This window comes from Symsagittifera roscoffensis, chromosome 5, assembly GCF_963678635.1.
Source record: "Symsagittifera roscoffensis chromosome 5, txSymRosc1.1, whole genome shotgun sequence".
Taxonomy (NCBI): domain Eukaryota; kingdom Metazoa; phylum Xenacoelomorpha; order Acoela; family Convolutidae; genus Symsagittifera; species Symsagittifera roscoffensis.
Genome location: NC_087066.1, coordinates 62,273,768 through 62,290,060, shown reverse-complemented (window position 1 = coordinate 62,290,060; position 16,293 = coordinate 62,273,768). Strand labels below are relative to the sequence as shown.

Here is a 16,293-nt window from a genome sequence, read left to right as displayed (position 1 = left end):
GCATGGAGTCCAGATTGTTGACTGGTGTGCTGATTGCAGGTTGAACTGGCTTCAGCGTTCTCTTAGGTGGTCTTTGAGGTTCTGGCTGAGGACTATTACTATATTCAGCGGACAAGACGACGAGCTACGAATTCCCCGATTGTGCTGTTGAGCGATTGTATCTTTTCTCTGTGATCTCCTGAATCGATGGTATCTTGACCGATGATGTTTCGATCGGACATTCATTCTTTCTTGCGGGGCTTATTAACATCTATCTGAGACAATTCTGGAAAGTAAAACTTTGAAAGCGTAAATGAAGCAGAATTGGTTTTTTTCGCAAACTTCTCCCGACTCATCGATGGAGTTAGTCTTAGTGATTTGTTCAAGTTTTGCTGGGAACTTTCTGAGTTGCTTGGAACTTTGTTAGGTTCGTGAAAAAAAAACAATCAAGGTTTTTGAGGTGCTTAGTTTTTACTTTATCTTTTCTTAGGGTACTTTGTGAATTTCAACGCCAATTGAAAAATTCCGGGTGGACCAAAAATGCATATTATACCATGAAAAGGCCAAACTGTGTGTTTTGTAATTTAAAATTGGATTCTGGATTCCTCAACAGGCCGAAAATAGGTTTGCGGCATACGCAACATTGCTATTTTTTTTACATTCTTTGCTGTTGTGGATTTCATGAACATATAGCTTAAACACAGTTTTGCTCAAAATTGCTCTGAAAACTGGCGAACCTGCGGAATCCGCAACAAAAATTTCTGAATTTGTTATGAAATTTGCGGAATCCGGATCAAATGGTGGCATCAACAAGCAATTGAAAAAATATGCGTATTGAAAAAATACGTTGTCGCGGAATACGCAAAATTTAGTTATTTATTAGAATCTTACTTAATTTAATATCTTTATTTCTGACAGGCCTCTGGTACCTTTTTAATTTCGTCGCCCGGTTGGAGAACAGAAATTTCAAGCAAGGGTCCGGCCCGGGTCCGTTTTTAAAGAAAAGAATAATTTTCTAGAGAAGTCAATTGAAATTCAAATGTGAAATTCAATCTTTTTTCAGAGTTTAAACGGGAAAAATTACGCAGGCCGCGGTACGTGACTCAAATTGCGACCATCGCAACCCACGTATCATTCAAACTATGATAAAAGATTTGGATAAACCTACTAATTAGTGGCGCTTCTAGTAATTACAAGGAACATAATGAATCAAAACGATCAATGATTTTTCTCTGACACCTAGTGGTTTGAAACGATTCAACTTGTTATTAGCAAATCTAACGAGTCATTTGTATGAAGAAATAAAAACTGGAAGAGGGAGCACTATATTTACATTTTTCATTCTATAGAAAAAAAAACTATTTCCTTTTTCTATCAGAAACGTAATAGAAATAAGCATCACAAATGATAATGAGTTCCACGCGTTTAAATGGAAGCTATTTCCTCCTTCATTTTTCTAAAGCAAGCCAAAAAAATTCTCGAATTTCTTAAAAATGCTTAGCCTATTAATCTTTGGTTTATGTAGAAAAAAGAAAAACAAGAACCGCCAACACCCAAATTAAAGGAAACAACACAGTTACTATGAATAAAAATAACACTTATTCATTCGTAAGTTTTCTATTGATTTTTGTTCAGTTTCATTGAGACACCCGTATCCAGGGGATTTTCTAGCAAGATCTGAAATTTTTATTTTTTACATCGGTTGATTCTCAGATCTGAAATTCTTTATTTCAGATCTTGATAAGAATTTACAAATTTCAGATTTGAAATTTGGATCTGAAAAAGATTATTTCAGATCTGTATTAGAAAATTTACTGGGCACGGGCAGACAGCGAGTTTCCTTACAATCGCGTTTCATGCTTGAAATTCGGGCGAAGTCAGATAGCACTTACTGGCGTTGAGAAAACTGGCAAAGAGTGAAGTTATTTACTGACGCTGCTATACCGACATAAAGTAAGTCAAACATTAAACCAACCAAAAAAATAAGATGCAAGATTGTGATCAGAAAAACTAACCTATTTGCTAAAAGTTAATGTTCGCATATGCAAACAGCCCATTAGCAGCGGTTTCAGGCGACGCTCGCCTCCCCGCCCCCCTCAGTGGTTTGACAAAAAATTTTGAAAGGAAGCCATGCACTTTGAAGTAGAGATCAATCTTTTTTTGACAATTCAAAAATTCGGCGGACATTCTCCATGCCATCCAATGAGTTCGGGCTGCTAGACATCCAGGAACAGTTTTTAGCGGCTGCCGCGTCTTGCTCTAAAAGTTGCAAGCTACTCTCTCAGTGGAATTTGAAGTTAGATGCAGATGGAAAAACTTTTGAAGTCTTAACCGACGTGTATCAGAGCTCTTTACCAGAGGGCGACTTTGGGAACGTTGAACACGTTGGGAAGTCTGGATAAATATGTCGCGCACATTCCAGCGACATACCAGCCAATGCCTTAGTAAATTGACTCATGCCCAAAATAAAAATTGAGTCTGAAAAACTTGTATTTTAAGGAAGAACGCTCATCATAAAATTTTAATAGATGGAAATTGTACGATAAACACTTTTTCCAAAAAAAAGAAAACCCTATTTTGTTTTCGCCAAAATTTTTACCTGATTCGAATAGCAGCAGAAGTTATTTGATATCTTGTTCCAATCACTTTTTGAAATTGTATGAGAATAGTATGACTAGCATTATCCTATACGTTTGATATATAGAATTTTATGATAAGCGTTTTCGGTGAAAGAAACTGCTTCATAAGCCTTTTCTGTTTATGGAGATCAACCCGGCCTGTTAGTGCTGGAACCAGATAAATTATTCCGTTCAAGAATGACTTTAAAAGCTACATTACAAAAAATGCGAAGTCGTAATTTTGAAGCTAAGCCACAAACCTGCTGCTGCCGTCATTTTTTTAACAAGCTCATAGGTTGATGAAGCGATCGGCCGATTTGCTATATCGAACAGGCGGATGTTTTTCTGCCTGATATCTTTTTTCTGACAGGCCTCTGGTACCTTTTTAATTTCGTCGCGCGGTTGGAGAACAGAAACTTCAAGCCAGGGTCCGGCACGGGTCCGTTGTTAAAGAAGAGAATAATTTAACCTAAAAAAGTCAATTGAAATTCAAATGTGAAATTCAATATTTTTTTTCCAGAATTTAAACGGGAAGACTTACGCAGGCCGCAGTACGTGACTCAAATTGCGACCATCGCGACCCACGTATCATTCAAACTATAATAAGAAAATTGGATAAATCTACTAACTAGTGGCGCTTCTAGTAATTACAAGAAACATAATGAATCAAAACGATCAATGATTTTTCTCTGACACCTAGTGGTTTGAACTGACTCAAGTTGTTATTAGCAAATCTAACGAGTCATTTGTATGAAGAAATAAAAACTGGAAGAGGGAGCACTATATTTACATTTTTCATTCTATAGAAAAAAAACTATTTCCTTTTTCTATCAGAAACGTAATAGAAATAAGCAACACAAATGATTATGAGTTTCACGCGTTTAAATGGAAGCTATTTCTTCTTCATTTTTCTAAAGCAAGCAAGAATTCTCGAATTTTTTAAAACTGCTTAGCCTACTAATCTTTGGTTTATGTAGAGAAAAGAAAAACAAGAACCGCCAACACCCAAATTAAAGGAAACAACACAATTACTATGAATAAAAAAAACATTTATTCATTCGTAAGTTTTCTATTGATTTTTGTTCAGTTTCATTGAGACAGCCGTATCCAGGGAATTTTCTAGCAAGATCTGAAATTCTTTATATTTTATATAGGTTGATTCTCAGGTCTGAAATTTTTTATTTCAGATCTTGATAAAAATTTACAAATTTCAGATTTGAAGTTTGGATCTGAAAAAGATTATCTCAGATCTGTATTAGAAAATTTACTGGGCACGGGAAGACAGCGAGTTTTCTTACAGACGCGTTTCATGCTTGAAATTCGGGCGAAGTCAGATAGCACTTACTGGCGTTGAGAAAACAGGCGAAGAATGAAGTTATTTACTGACGCTGTTATACCGACATAAAGTCAGTCAAACATTAAACCAACCAAAAAAATAAGATGCAAGATTGTGATCAGAAAAACTAACCTATTTGCTAAAAGTTCATGTTCGCATATGCAAACAGCACTATAGCAGCGGTTTCAGGCGACCCACGCCTCCTCGCCCTCCCTCAGGAGTTTGACAAAAAAAATTTCCAAAGGAAGCCATGCACTTTGAAGTAGAGATCAATCTTATTTTTTGACAATTCAAAAATTCGGCGGACGTTCTCCATGCCATCTAATGAGTTCGGGCTGCTAGACATCCAGGAACAGTTTTTAGCGGCTGCCGCGTCTTGCTCTAAAAGTTGCAAGCTACTCTCTCCGTGGACTTTGAAGTTAGATGCAGCTGAAAAAATTTTGAAGTCTTAACCGACGTGTATCAGAGCTCTTTACCAGAGGGCGACTTTGGGAACGTGTTCAAGTCTGGATAAATATGTCGCGCACATTCCAGCGACATACCAGCCAATGCCTTAATAAATTGACTCATGCCCAAAAGCCTACTGAAACTTTTAACACATTATAGGACAACTTTCTAAATTTCTGAAGTAATTCTGACTCTGAGACAAGGAAATGGCGTTGAAGTTTCAATCAAATTTCCAAAATTTCTATTGAACCGTCAACCAAGCAGTGCAACACGATTGCATTTTCAAAAGACGTCAGTTTACTGAATTAATTAAAGCCGATACCTTCAGAACAATTTCCATTTGCATACTGAATAACTTGAAACCGATACCTTCAGAACCATTTTCATTTATTAGCCATTAGCCATGCAATTTTTCAATAAAAGAAAACACCTACAACGTCGACAAAAAGCCAAACACGAAGCTTAAAATAACTTATTGAAACAGCTTATACTTGAAGGTCAGAAATATTTCAACAGTTTAGTACGTTGTACATTGTTTATTAAAACTATAATAAATTACAATTTCCATCATGAACCGGCAGCTTCATATGGAGCTACTCTTCCAATAGCACTTTGCATTGCCCAAAAATCTTCACGCAGTTTGAAGCTGCCCAAAAACTACCCTCGATGCAATATGAAAAAACACTTCTCTACTTTGGCTTTGAAAAGTTTTCATTTAGAAGTGGAAGCAAACATTCAGTCTTTCACAGATATAGCTTCCCACAAAAATTGCAGAAATCAAGTATAAATTTAATGTTGATTTTTTAGTAATTTTTAAACTTAACAATCGAGGATAAAAACCGGGAATGGATTTATGGGGGCAGCAAACTTATCGATCTCAACAAAATTTCTAATTATCAACCAAGCGTTGGTCCATTCAACGTTTACTCGATGAGTTAGATCAGCAAATTGTTGCTTAACTATCAATTGCAGTTTTTGACCATTTTGACAACCATTAAAATGTTTAGAAAAATTTTAAATCGCAAATCGGGAAAGCGTCTATTCAACAGATTTTTTAGACAAAATAGCTACAATAACTAACAACACTTTTATCACATCAAAGGGGAAAATTATTCCGAAGAACTAATTTTCTATCAGATTAAAGTCGAATAGCAGCTCTTAGACTTTATGCAAATAATTTTCATCCAAGTCAGCATTAGGCCAAAAGAACTCTATCAAAAGGACCCACCAGCCGCCGACTTCCTCTTCCGAAGATGACGACCTACTTCTTCCGCCAAACTCGCGAAACGGAATTTGGTAACACACTCCAAATCTTTGCTCCAAAATATTTCCAGATCGGCCCATCATCTGCAGCCGACCAGCTCAAAATTACGCAGGATTGAACTGAAACCTGCACCACAGACTTCGGACGTTCCAGGTCTCTACTCTGACAAAGCAGCCCAAGTGGTCGATTTGACGGCTACTTCGTCAAGCTCAGCAGGTGTGATTCTATTCCCGGTTGTAACATCCTCCCAGGTCCAGAAGATTGGGGTAATGTCTCCTCCTAAAAAGGAGATTGAATCCAAGCTCACATCCAAATTACATAGGTTGATTCTCAGATCTGAAATTCTTTATTTCAGATCTTGATAAGAATTTACAAATTTCAGATTTGAAATTTGGATCTGAAAAAGCTTATTTCCGATCTGTATTAGAAAAGTTACTGGGCACGGGCAGACAGCGAGTTTTCTTACAATCGCGTTTCATGCTTGAAATTCGGGCGAAGTCAGATAGCACTTACTGGCGTTGGGAAAACTGGCAAAGAGTGAAGTTATTTACTGACGCTGTTATACCGACATAAAGTCAGTCAAACATTAAACCAACCAAAAAAATAAATTGCAAGATTGTGATCAGAAAAACTAACCTATTTGCTAAAATTAATGTTCGCATATGCAAACAGCCCATTAGCAGCGGTTTCAGGCGACGCACGCCTCCCAGCCCCCCTCAGGAGTTTGACAAAAATTTTTGAAAGGAAGCCATGCACTTTGAAGTAGAGATCAATCTTATTTTTTGCAATTCAAAAATTCGGCGGACATTCTCCATGCCATCCAATGGGTTCGGGCTGCTAGACATTCAGAATCAGTTTTTAGCGGCTGCCGCGTCTTGCTCTAAAAGTTGCAAACTACTCTCTCAGTGGACTTTGAAGTTAGATGCAGCTGAAAATTTTTTGAAGTCTTAACCGACGTGTATCAGAGCTCTTTACCAGAGGGCGACTTTGGGAACGTGTTCAAGTCTGGAACTTTTAACACATTATTGGACAACTTCCTAAATTTCTGAAGTAATTCTGACTCTGAGACATGGAAATGCGTTGAAGTTTTAATCAAACTTCCAACATTTCTTTTGAACCATCAACCAAGCAGTGCAACACGATTGCTTTTTTAAAAGACGTCAGTTTACTGAATTAATTAAAGCCGATACCTTCAGAACAATTTCCATTTGCTTACTGAATAACTTGAAGCCGATACCTTCAGAACAATTTTCATTTATTAGCCATTAGCCATGCAATTTTTCAATAAAAGAAAACACCTACAACCTCGACATAAAGCCAAACACGAAGCTTAAAATAACTCATTGAAACAACTTATACTTGAAGGTCAGAAATAGTTCAACAGTTTAGTACGTTGTACATTGTTTATTAAAACTATACAAAATTACAATTTCCATCAAGAACCGGCAGCTTCATTTGGAGCTACTCTTCCAATAGCACTTTGCATTGCCCAAAAATCATCACGCAGTTTGAAGCTGCCCAAAAACTACCCTTGATGCAATATGAAAAAATCACTTCTCTACTTTGGCTTTGAAAAGTTTTCACTTAGAAGTGGAAGCAAACATTCAGTCTTTCACAGATATAGCTTCCCACAAAATTGCAGAAATCAAGTATAAATTAAATGTTGATTTTTTAGTAATTTTTAAACTTAACAATCGAGGATAATAACCGGGAATGGATTTATGGGGGGCAGCAAACTTATCGATCTCAACACAATTTCTAATTATCAACCAAGCGTTGATCCATTCAATGTTTACTCGATGAATTAGATCAGCAAATTGTTGCTTAACTATCAATTGCAGTTTTTGACCATTTTGACAACTATTTAAATGTTCAGAAAAATTTTAAATCGCAAATCTGGAAAGCGTCTATTCAAAAGATTTTTTAGACAAAATAACTAAAATAACTAACAACACTTTTATCACATCAAAGGGGAAAGTTATTCCGAAGAACTATTTTTCTATCAGATTAAAGTCGAATAGCAGCTCTAAGACGTTATGCAAACAATCTTCATCCAAGTCAGCATTAGGCCAAAAGACCTCTATCAAAAGGACCCACCAGCCACCGACTTCCTCTTCCGCAGATGACGACCTACTTCTTCCGCCAAACTCGCCCTCGAAACGGAATTTGGTAACACACTTCAAATCTTTGCTCCAAAATATTTCCAGATCGGCCCATCATCTGCAGCCGACCAGGTCAAAATTATGCAGGATTGAACTGAAACCTGCACCACAGACTTCGGACGCTCCAGGTCTCTACTCGGACAAAGCAGCCCAAGTGGTCGATTTGACGGCTACTTCGTCAAGCTCAGCAGGTCTGATTCTATTTCCGGTTATAACATCCTCCCAGGTCCAGAAGAATGCGGTAATGTCTCCTCCTAAAAAGGAGATAGAATCCAAGCTCACATCCGAAACTCTCTGGTTGCCTGATTTCGGTGAAGAAAATTCTAGAATGCCATGTCTTAATCTAACGGCCTCCGCCTCAGATCAGTCCCATTCGCTAGCCAAGCCGTCCAGCCCAAAGTCTCAGTGACATCAAAGTCTCAGTGACATCGAGGTCATCTAGACGAAACAAGCAATGATTCGCAAACATTTTAAAACTTACTTTGTTGCTGCGAAAACCTTAATGGTAAATATATCCCAAAATTACTTTGTAATTTTTTTTATGGAGAAGGAAGTTTGGTATGGCACAGCGTACATTGTTTAGCTGTAGCTGTATGATGTCTAGTTTTGTTGATTTAATTGTACGTGTCAAGGTCGGGATAGGTGTTCCGAGATGGACACTTGAATGTGAGAATTGTGTTCACTCTGCCTGATGGATGTTGAAAGATAACAACATAGATTGTCGCTTTCTTCCACTCCTCCCTTCCCGCATAGCCCCAGTCACCGCCCTTTTTCGGGGGAAGCAGAAGGTTAGCGTGAGGGGAGCCTTCTGTGAGGTGGTAGTAAAGTTGGGGGGGGAGGGGGGTAGGGTTTGGGGGTGCTTAACGTGGGGAGCCGTCTGGCGAGGTGCGAGGTGGTAAACTGGAGGGTTGGGGAGAGTTTTTCAGAAAATGGGGCTAAAAATCGGGGAAAGGGAGGGGAAAAGGGACGTAATTTGTATAACTGAAGGTGCAAAAAGGGTCAAAATCCTTAAAAAAAAACTATAAATTGTAAAAACAAAAATTGTCACAGAAAAAAACAAGAGAACAACTTTCTTAGCCATCAAATTATGCAAGCAAAAAAAATTCTCGAATTTCTTAAAATTGCTTAGCCTACTAATCTTTGGTTTATGTAGAAAAAAGAAAAACAAGAACCGCCAACACCCAAATTAAAGGAAACAACACAGTTACTATGAATAAAAATAACACTTATTCATTCGTAAGTTTTCTATTGATTTTTGTTCAGTTTCATTGAGACACCCGTATCCAGGGGATTTTCTAGCAAGATCTGAAATTTTTATTTTTTACATCGGTTGATTCTGAGATCTGAAATTCTTTATTTCAGATCTTGATAAGAATTTACAAATTTCAGATTTGAAATTTGGATCTGAAAATGATTATTTCAGATCTGTATTAGAAAATTTACTGGGCACAGGTAGACAGCGAGTTTTCTTACAATCGCGTTTCATGCTTGAAATTTGGGTGAAGTCAGATAGCACTTACTGGCGTTGAGAAAACTGGCAAAGAGTGAAGTTATTTACTGACGCTGTTATACCGACATAAAGTCAGTCAAACATTAAACCAACCAAAAAAATAAGATGCAAGATTGTGATCAGAAAAACTAACCTATTTGCTAAAAGTTAGTGTTCGCACATGCAAACAGCCCTATAGCAGCGGTTTCAGGCGACGCACGCCTCCCCGCCCCCCTCAGGAGTTTGACAAAGAAATTTTGAAAGCAAGCCATGCACTTTGAAGTAGAGATCAATCTTTTTTTTTTTGACAATTAAAAAAATCGGCGGACATTCTCCATGCCATCCAATGAATTCGGGCTGCTAGACATTCAGGAACAGTTTTTAGCGGCTGCCGCGTCTTGCTCTAAAAGTTGCAAGCTACTCTCTCAGTAGACTTTGAAGTTAGATGCAGCTGAAAAAACCGACGTGTATCAAAGCTCTTTACCAGAGGGCGACTTTGGGAACGTGTTCAAGTCTAGATAAAAATGTCGCGCACATTTCAGCAACATACCAGCCAATGCCTTAATAAATTGACTCATGCCCAAAAGCCTACTAAAATTTTTACCACATTATAGGACAACTTTCTAAATTTCTGAAGTAATTCTGACTCTGAGACAAGGAAATGGCGTTGAAGTTTCAATCAAACTTCCAACATTTCTTTTGAACCTTCAACCAAGCAGTGCAACACGATTGCTTTTTTAAAAGACGTCAGTTTACTGAATAACTTGAAGCCGATACCTTCAGAACAATTTTCATTTATTAGCCATTAGCCATGCAATTTTTCAATAAAAGAAAACACCTACAACCTCGACATAAAGCCAAACACGAAGCTTAAAATAACTCATTGAAACAACTTATACTTGAAGGTCAGAAATAGTTCAACAGTTTAGTACGTTGTACATTGTTTATTAAAACTATACAAAATTACAATTTCCATCATGAACCGGCAGCTTCAAATGGAGCTACTCTTCCAATAGCACTTTGCATTGCCCGAAAATCTTCACGCAGTTTGAAGCTGCCCAAAAACTACCCTTGATGCAATATGAAAAAATCACTTCTCTACTTTGGCTTTGAAAAGTTTTCACTTAGAAGTGGAAGCAAACATTCAGTCTTTCACAGATATAGCTTCCCACAAAAATTGCAGAAATCAAGTATAAGTTTAATGTCGATTTTTTAGTAATTTTTCAACTTGACAATCGAGGATAATAACCGGGAATGGATTTATGGGGGCAGCAAACTTACCGATCTCAACACAATTTCTAATTATCAACCAAGCGTTGATCCATTCAACGTTTACTCGATGAGTTAGATCAGCAAATTGTTGCTTAACTATCAATTGTAATTTTTGACCATTTTCACAACCATTAAAATGTTCAGAGAAATTTTAAATCGCAAATCTGGAAAGCGTCTATTCAAAAGATTTTTTAGACAAAATAACTAAAATAACTAACAACACTTTTATCACATCAAAGGGGAAAGTTATTCCGAAGAACTATTTTTCTATCAGATTAAAGTCGAATAGCAGCTCTAAGACTTTATGCAAACAATCTTCATCCAAGTCAGCATTAGGCCAAAAGAGCTCTATCAAAAGGACCCACCAGCCGCCGACTTCCTCTTCCGCAGATGACGACCTACTTCTTCCGCCAAACTCGCCCTCGAAACGGAATTTGGTAACACACTCCAAATCTTTGCTCCAAAATATTTCCAGATCGGCCCATCAACTGCAGCCGACCAGCTCAAAATTATGCAGGATTGAACTGAAACCTGCACCACAGACTTCGGACGCTCCAGGTCTCTACTCGGACAAAGCAGCCCAAGTGGTCGATTTGACGGCTACTTCGTCAAGCTCAGCAGGTCTGATTCTATTTCCGGTTATAACATCCTCCCAGGTCCAGAAGAATGCGGTAATGTCTCCTCCTAAAAAGGAGATAGAATCCAAGCTCACATCCGAAACTCTCTGGTTGCCTGATTTCGGTGAAGAAAATTCTAGAATGCCATGTCTTAATCTAACGGCCTCCGCCTCAGATCAGTCCCATTCGCTAGCCAAGCCGTCCAGCCCAAAGTCTCAGTGACATCAAAGTCTCAGTGACATCGAGGTCATCTAGACGAAACAAGCAATGATTCGCAAACATTTTAAAACTTACTTTGTTGCTGCGAAAACCTTAATGGTAAATATATCCCAAAATTACTTTGTAATTTTTTTTATGGAGAAGGAAGTTTGGTATGGCACAGCGTACATTGTTTAGCTGTAGCTGTATGATGTCTAGTTTTGTTGATTTAATTGTACGTGTCAAGGTCGGGATAGGTGTTCCGAGATGGACACTTGAATGTGAGAATTGTGTTCACTCTGCCTGATGGATGTTGAAAGATAACAACATAGATTGTCGCTTTCTTCCACTCCTCCCTTCCCGCATAGCCCCAGTCACCGCCCTTTTTCGGGGGAAGCAGAAGGTTAGCGTGAGGGGAGCCTTCTGTGAGGTGGTAGTAAAGTTGGGGGGGAGGGGGGTAGGGTTTGGGGGTGGTTAACGTGGGGAGCCGTCTGGCGAGGTGCGAGGTGGTAAACTGGAGGGTTGGGGAGAGTTTTTCAGAAAATGGGGCTAAAAATCGGGGAAAAGGAGGGGAAAAGGGACGTAATTTGTATAACTAAAGGTGCAAAAAGGGTCAAAATCCTTAAAAAAAAACTATAAATTGTAAAAACAAAAATTGTCACAGAAAAAAACAAGAGAACAACTTTCTTAGCCATCAAATTATGCAAGCAAAAAAAATTCTCGAATTTCTTAAAATTGCTTAGCCTACTAATCTTTGGTTTATGTAGAAAAAAGAAAAACAAGAACCGCCAACACCCAAATTAAAGGAAACAACACAGTTACTATGAATAAAAATAACACTTATTCATTCGTAAGTTTTCTATTGATTTTTGTTCAGTTTCATTGAGACACCCGTATCCAGGGGATTTTCTAGCAAGATCTGAAATTTTTTTTTTTTACATCGGTTGATTCTGAGATCTGAAATTCTTTATTTCAGATCTTGATAAGAATTTACAAATTTCAGATTTGAAATTTGGATCTGAAAATGATTATTTCAGATCTGTATTAGAAAATTTACTGGGCACAGGTAGACAGCGAGTTTTCTTACAATCGCGTTTCATGCTTGAAATTTGGGTGAAGTCAGATAGCACTTACTGGCGTTGAGAAAACTGGCAAAGAGTGAAGTTATTTACTGACGCTGTTATACCGACATAAAGTCAGTCAAACATTAAACCAACCAAAAAAATAAGATGCAAGATTGTGATCAGAAAAACTAACCTATTTGCTAAAAGTTAGTGTTCGCACATGCAAACAGCCCTATAGCAGCGGTTTCAGGCGACGCACGCCTCCCCGCCCCCCTCAGGAGTTTGACAAAGAAATTTTGAAAGCAAGCCATGCACTTTGAAGTAGAGATCAATTTTTTTTTTTTTGACAATTAAAAAAATCGGCGGACATTCTCCATGCCATCCAATGAATTCGGGCTGCTAGACATTCAGGAACAGTTTTTAGCGGCTGCCGCGTCTTGCTCTAAAAGTTGCAAGCTACTCTCTCAGTAGACTTTGAAGTTAGATGCAGCTGAAAAAACCGACGTGTATCAGAGCTCTTTACCAGAGGGCGACTTTGGGAACGTGTTCAAGTCTAGATAAAAATGTCGCGCACATTCCAGCAACATACCAGCCAATGCCTTAATAAATTGACTCATGCCCAAAAGCCTACTAAAATTTTTACCACATTATAGGACAACTTTCTAAATTTCTGAAGTAATTCTGACTCTGAGACAAGGAAATGGCGTTGAAGTTTCAATCAAACTTCCAACATTTCTTTTGAACCTTCAACCAAGCAGTGCAACACGATTGCTTTTTTAAAAGACGTCAGTTTACTGAATAACTTGAAGCCGATACCTTCAGAACAATTTTCATTTATCAGCCATTAGCCATGCAATTTTTCAATAAAAGAAAACACCTACAACCTCGACATAAAGCCAAACACGAAGCTTAAAATAACTCATTGAAACAACTTATACTTGAAGGTCAGAAATAGTTCAACAGTTTAGTACGTTGTACATTGTTTATTAAAACTATACAAAATTACAATTTCCATCATGAACCGGCAGCTTCAAATGGAGCTACTCTTCCAATAGCACTTTGCATTGCCCGAAAATCTTCACGCAGTTTGAAGCTGCCCAAAAACTACCCTTGATGCAATATGAAAAAATCACTTCTCTACTTTGGCTTTGAAAAGTTTTCACTTAGAAGTGGAAGCAAACATTCAGTCTTTCACAGATATAGCTTCCCACAAAAATTGCAGAAATCAAGTATAAGTTTAATGTCGATTTTTTAGTAATTTTTCAACTTGACAATCGAGGATAATAACCGGGAATGGATTTATGGGGGCAGCAAACTTACCGATCTCAACACAATTTCTAATTATCAACCAAGCGTTGATCCATTCAACGTTTACTCGATGAGTTAGATCAGCAAATTGTTGCTTAACTATCAATTGTAATTTTTGACCATTTTCACAACCATTAAAATGTTCAGAGAAATTTTAAATCGCAAATCTGGAAAGCGTCTATTCAAAAGATTTTTTAGACAAAATAACTAAAATAAGTAACAACACTTTTATCACATCAAAGGGGAAAGTTATTCCGAAGAACTATTTTTCTATCAGATTAAAGTCGAATAGCAGCTCTAAGACTTTATGCAAACAATCTTCATCCAAGTCAGCATTAGGCCAAAAGAGCTCTATCAAAAGGACCCACCAGCCGCCGACTTCCTCTTCCGCAGATGACGACCTACTTCTTCCGCCAAACTCGCCCTCGAAACGGAATTTGGTAACACACTCCAAATCTTTGCTCCAAAATATTTCCAGATCGGCCCATCATCTGCAGCCGACCAGCTCAAAATTACGCAGGATTGAACTGAAACCTGCACCACAGACTTCGGACGCTCCAGGTCTCTACTCGGACAAAGCAGCCCAAGTGGTCGATTTGACGGCTACTTCGTCAAGCTCAGCAGGTCTGATTCTATTTCTGGTTATAACATCCTCCCAGGTCCAGAAGAATGCGGTAATGTCTCCTCCTAAAAAGGAGATAGAATCCAAGCTCACATCCGAAACTCTCTGGTTGCCTGATTTCGGTGAAGAAAATTCTAGAATGCCATGTCACAATCTAACGGCCTCCGCCTCAGATCAGGCCCATTCGCTAGCCAAGCCGTCCAGCCCAAAGTCTCAGTGACATCGAAGTCTCAGTGACATCGAGGTCATCTGAACGAAACAAGCGCCAGACTCAGTTCTTTGGCAGCGCCAGACTCAGTTCTTTGGCATGCGATCAAAGCCGTTGAGGAAATGCCCCCTAAGAGATCTTCCCTGGATGATTCAGTCCCTGGAGGATTTCAGAAGGCAACTGGGAAACCTCACCAGTATCTAGGAGGAAGATAAAAGTTTTTAAGGTGAGTACACCAAAACTATGATTCGCAAACATTTTAAAACTTACTTTGTTGCTGCGAAAACCTTAATGGTAAATATATCCCAAAATTACTTTGTAATTTTTTTATGGAGAAGGAAGTGTGGTATGGCACAGCGTACATTGTTCAGCTGTAGCTGTATGATGTCTAGTTTTGTTGATTTAATTGTACGTGTCAAGGTCGGGGTAGGTGTTCCGAGATGGACACTTGAATGTGAGAATTGTGTTCACTATGCCTGATGCATGTTGAAAGATAACAACATAGATTGTCGCTTTCTTCAACTCCTCGCTTCCCGCATAGCCCCAGTCACCGCCCTTTTTCGGGGGAAGCAGAAGGTTAGCGTGAGGGGAGCCGTCTGTGAGGAGGTGGTAATAAAGTTGGGGGGGTAGGGTTTGGGGGTGGTTAACGTGGGGAGCCGTCTGGCGAGGTGGGAGGTGGTAAACTGGAGGGTTGGGGAGAGTTTTTCAGAAACTGAGGCTAAAAATCGGGGACAAGGAGGGGAAAAGGGACGTAATTTGTATAACTGAAGGTGCAAAAAGGGTCAAAATGTTTAAAAAAACAATAAATTGTAAAAACAAAAATTGTCACAGAAAAAAAACGAGAGAACAACTTTCTTAGCCATCAAATTAAGTCTCACTTTTGATAATTTCTAATAAAATGTGGGTTAAGCCAAAAGCAATTCTTAATTTGTGAACCCACTTTATGGTGTACAGTGTTTGAAATTTTTAGAAACCTTTTGAAAAACAATTTTCATAATCCATTTTTATCAGTAAAGTATGGATTTTCTCGATTTGACAAAAAAAGATTGATATCCATTTCAAATCAATAATTATTAATTATTTATAATTTTTTGTGAAGACTCACAATGAAAACCTAAAATAAACTATTATGATCCATCACATTCCAGTGCGGTCAGTTTTAACACATTTCACGTTTCGCCCCTCATAAGCTACTGGCACATTTCGTCCCACACACATTTCGCCCCTCATAAATTATTGGCACATTTCGCCCATAAAATATACATTAAGAAAGCGGCGTTAATTAACTGTGTAATATAAGTTAGGGGCGACATGTGTGATGACGAAATGTGTGAAATCATTAGGGGCGAAACGTGGGACATTCGGGCACGCTATTGACTTATTTTAATTTTTGAGCTTTTGTTACTTTTTCCTACCTTTTTGATGTTACGTTTGGCGCTGGATCTGGATGTTAGTTTCAATGGTTTTTCAAAACGCAACGAGTATAGCATAAAGAAGATGATGTATGATCAAGTTAAATTTGAAACCGTAAAATGATTTTAAAAAATTTATGCAAGCAGCTGTTTCAAATCTCTTGCAGATGGCTGGTTTAGACATGAAAAAAAGATGCAGTCAAAAAAAATCATGCAGGGCAATAAACTAATTGCATTGCTTTAAAGAAAGCTGAGATTTCTGAGAAAAATAAAAAGAAAAATCTCAGACCGGCCAAA

At 38.2% G+C, this 16,293-nt stretch overlaps 1 protein-coding gene across 1 annotated transcript in view; it reads right to left on the bottom strand.

Moving 5' to 3' along the window:
• Positions 1-16,083, bottom strand: part of LOC134845870 (uncharacterized) — a 39,788-nt gene extending 23,705 nt beyond the window's left edge. The window contains exon 1 of the mRNA XM_063862971.1: positions 16,000-16,083. The gene's annotated coding sequence lies outside the window, so the exon portion shown is untranslated. The remainder of the gene's footprint in view (positions 1-15,999) is intronic.
• Between the last annotated feature and the right edge of the window lie 210 nt (positions 16,084-16,293).